Here is a 4909-nt window from a genome sequence, read left to right on the forward strand (position 1 = left end):
AAGTTCCTTTGGGTTTGACTTCTTATTGAAAAAAATAATATTGGTGCGAGATATTTTATGTTTTATGCCTTTTCTAATTATTACAATTTTTAATTTAATATACCCCCCTAAAATGAGCCAATTAAAAAAAAAAAAGAAAAATTGATGCCGAATGCCGCATTTTCAATGATAATTGGGCATTCAGATATTTTTTTAAAAAATACATTAATAATTTGGTAATTCAAGTAATATAACATTTTTTAGGTTCTGATTTTTTTTATTAAGTCGTTCAATCTATTCCGGCCCGCATCATGATGCGAAAATTTCATTCGGCCCGCTGACGAAAAAAGTTGCCCACCCCTGTTCTAGAGTATATAGACTATGCCCGTATGTGTAAATTATATAGACTATGACCGTATAATATAGTATATAGACTATATACGTAAAGTCTACATACATAAAGTATATAGATATGCCCGTATACGTAAATTAATAGGTATAGCCATTTATGTATGCGCGTGCGAATGTTAATTTATGTATGCGGGTGTCCATATAAGTATGCGCATGCGCATATTAATTTACGTGCACATGTTCATTTACGTATGCGCGTGCGCACATTCTTGGATGCGTGTCTATATACTTGAAGTATGCGTATGTCTTATGCGCACGCTCATTTATATATTATCATTCATTTTCGTTTATGTATTATTATCATATATACAGTACTTTGTCTATATACTTTATGTATTACGTATGCGTATGTCTATATATATATATATATCTATACTTTTTCTCTTTCTATACTTTTAAACCTCTGGCCTCTATTATATCACACGGTCACACCCCAATGTATACTACGCGGAGATGGGTGGAAACCCCTGGTGCCGGTAGACCACACTATGTGCTATACTTTATGCGCGTGCGCATGTTCATTTACGTATGCGTGTGCGCATGTTTATATAAGTATGCGTATGCGTAGTTTATTTACGTATGCGCGTATGTTAAATAAATAAATTTATGTATTTAAATAATGTATTTATACATTTAAATATATAATAAATAAATTTAAATACGCAGCGTGTATTTAAATTTATTTTTGACACGTCACACCACAATGTATTTAAATAAATCCATCGCCGGAAGTATAAAGATTAAATTATAGGTAAATTTCATGAAAAACATTTTATTCAGTTAATTTTGTCGAGTAGTGTAGTAACTAGCACATCAGCGACTTAGACCATTATTGGTCTGCGCGGTAGCACAATGGTATCGTCACCCTCCTCTTCACACCGGGTGGAAAAGGCCCGGGTTCGAATCCCGTCGATAACGAGAGGAACTTTAATGGGCTTTTTTAACTCCGTGGCTGAGTGAGTCGGTCTCAGGCGTAGATTAGCAAGGTTTTTTCCTCCAGAAACTGGGTTGTTTTTCGTCCAGCAAACAGGCAAATCGACCAGAGAACACACGCAATTTACAGACAAAATAAATAAATGGGTAGATGTAATCATTTACGGGTGACCCTAATATCATAATTTTTAAAACTATATTATATATTATGTATGTATTCAACGGCTGATTTACAGGTTGAAAATGCAGGAATGAGGGAAGGAAATCCTACTCGGAAAATCACATCCTCGATTGAAGAAGACCGTAGAAATTCCTTCAGTTATAGAAGGGAAAAATCGAACCCAGAACGTTCCAAACGAATGACGGTGCGAAACCAGTATACTGTCACGAAGGACAATATAGTGGTGTCATGGTGCAGTGAATGAGTTAGGTTGGTCGTTGTAGGGTTTTAAGAGCATCAGCAAATTAGGCCATATTGTTACAGATATAATATATCTGTAAATTGTGTATTCTGTGGTCGATTTGCTGGACGAAAACCCAGAGTTTCAGGGAGGAAAAAACCATGTTGTCCTCGCCTCAGACCGGCTAACTCAGCGATGTCGTGAAAAAGATACATAAAAAGATTCGTAAGCTGTCGGCTTCAGATATCCTCTTCACTCTGTATTGCTAGCTCTGACAGTATTCATAGGGTTTATTTTCAACTGAAAAAGTTGGCTGCGTTGTTTCTAAATACATTTTTTAAACAGAAGAGGTTGGACATTACAGAATGTAACGGCAGGTAGGGGTTGAAATTACTTACTGCTTCCAGCATGTGGAGTAGAAATAAAGGCTTGAAGACTCGTAAAATCAATCACACCGGTAAGCATTTGAGAAAGAAGAAGAATATTGGCTGATGCGAAGTTGCTATGAGATTATATTGAGGTTGGTAAATAACACAGCCCTGAGATGATGAATTTGTGTTGCCCATGACTCTGTACATCCCTCTCATTATCCAGGAATCTGTTTATATATGAAGGCGGAGCTAAATACCAGATTGGATATGCGTAAAGTGCAATTGGTTGTAGGCATATCTGGACGTGTCTCGTGGCTACATCCACGTTGAGTAACCCCGTTAATTCTTTAGCTCCTCCTTCGTATATATAAACAGATTCCTGGAGGTCAATTGTTGCAAATTGGATGGTTGCGTATCTGTACTGCGAAAACATCGTTGTACCTCACTCCACAGGAGTGCAACTGGATTGGAATCTGCTGACCTGGGAAGCTACCGAAGTAGGCTGAATTCACTTTCATGTTCCTGGAACCAGTTCTGTACAACTATGGTCTTGTAACATGGCACAATATCATGTTCGAAGAATCCATTCTCAGATGGACACTCGGTATCCTTGAAGGAATGCGCCTGGTCAGAAACAATTTCCAAGCAACCTGTAGCATGGCATTCAAATGTCTGTCCACTTGTACTAACAGATTCAAAATCACCACGAAAACAGTCCCCACAAAATTACACCGCCACCAGTATGGCAGGTACGTACATTGGTGTCATATGCTGGTCCCCAACAACGTGAAACAGCAGGAACCGGGATTCGTAAAGTCAGACAACGTTTTCCAATCCTTCACTATCCAGTGGGGCGTTTCTGGGTATATTGTTACCATACCCTGTTGTTTTTTGATGATAGGGGTTGGAATCCAGTTTGGTCGTTGACCGCGATAAGCCATCCGTGAAGAGGTACGACGAGTCGTGCGTTCTGAAATGCCTCTTTGTTTACCACTATTGTACTGCATTATTATTTGACTAACTGTAGCCTTTCTGTCACTCTGCAAAAGTGTTGTCAGTCAGTTCACGAAACTGGAACATTTATTCATACAATTATTTTATTTAAAAAATTTCGGAAATGTAATTTAAGTTTAAACATGTAGGAGGCGAAGGGCAGTTTGTACGTACCTCTTATGAACTGAGTCTTCCTGTACATCAGTGAGAAATCCTTAAACTTGCGCTGCACCTGTGAGATACCTCTTTCAAATAATAAGACGTTAACTGTTATGCACCATTCTCTGTATTGTATTATATGAAAGTAGTGCAACACCAATGCAACTCGTTGTGAAGGAAAATATTTTTCTGTTGTGAGCGTGAATACCATTGCATTTGCGAAGTTTGGTATTGTTTTTCATAATTCAACTTTTATTTGTTTTTAGACTGATGTTCAGTAAATGGGACATCAATTTTTTGCTATCAGCTATCTGAAAATTCTATCTTTGTGATCTCCTGTTGTCGGCAGAAGTGGAGGTGGGAGGAGGTAAAGGAAAGATTATGAGGAGGGAGTAGTGGAGGTTGGGGCAATCCAGAAGGGAAGGAGGGGTGCTGAACCTGTGCTTATCACCCTTTCTGCCCCCCCCCCCTTTTAAAAATTCTAATTCGTGTTTTTACTGATGTTTATTTTAGTTTATCTGAACACGTGCCACAAACCATTTGGCATCCATTCATTATCCAACTCGAAACTCACAGAACCAACTTTTCTTCTTCCTCATTTATCCCTTTAACTTCTGTTTTCTGGAGCAAACTTCCTTCATATGTATTTCCGGAAAATTACAGTCCACAGAAATTCAAGTCTAATGTCAACAAGAAGATTGGTTCAATAATTTGTCTAATTCTTCCTCGAATTTATTCAAACTACCTATTTTCTATAATATTATCACAGACAAAAACGACAGATTAAAAATTAATGTATTTTCTAAGTTTCGAAACTTCCTTATATATTAAACAGAGTAGCACGCACGCACACCCACACACACACCATGTCCATATATGTAGATACTAATAAAATCAAAGTTGACAAACTTCCAATTTATTTGTAAATGCGCTTTATATTTATATCGGAATATTTACATAATAGGAAAATAGAATATAACTTACATAATTCAGGAAAGTCATAGTTTTATATGTTAGAATGATTATGACTTAACCCTCTCTCTATTTGTATGTACATAATTGAAGACAATTTTCCAGTTTATATAAATATGTACAGAAATTACGTCATAGAATGACGTCAGAGATATGGAAACAAGTAGCAGACGATTACAGACAACAGATTCGTATTTTATACTTAATGGCCACCAATTTAATACTGTAATTATAAATTATATCTTGGTTAATTAAATAGATATCTATCCTTTATCAATCATTTTAGATAATAATATTCGTGCGTATTGAATAAAATAAATTTTCTTGATGTCTGCTTATATGGATTCTTGGCGAACTCAGAATTTACGTCTAGAATGACGTAAGCAAATATGGAAGCAGAAATGGAGACAGGTAGCAGACGATTACAGACAACAGATTCGTGTTTTCTACTTAATGGCCACCAATCTAATACTATAATTATAAATTATATCTTAGTAATCGAATAGGTATCTACCTTTTATCAATCATTTTAGATAATAATATTTCATACGTATTGAATAAAATAAATTTTCTTGATGTCTGCTTATATGGATTCTTAGCGTCCTCAGAATTGTCTTTGGGAGATTATTAAATATTTAGGGTTTATGTTTACAAATTAACAGGAAGGAGTTCGACGAGTAAAATTATACA

This window comes from Mastigoproctus giganteus, chromosome 8 (genome assembly GCF_048544385.1).
Source record: "Mastigoproctus giganteus isolate SK-2022 chromosome 8, ASM4854438v1, whole genome shotgun sequence".
NCBI classification, from domain to species: Eukaryota; Metazoa; Arthropoda; class Arachnida; order Uropygi; family Thelyphonidae; genus Mastigoproctus; species Mastigoproctus giganteus.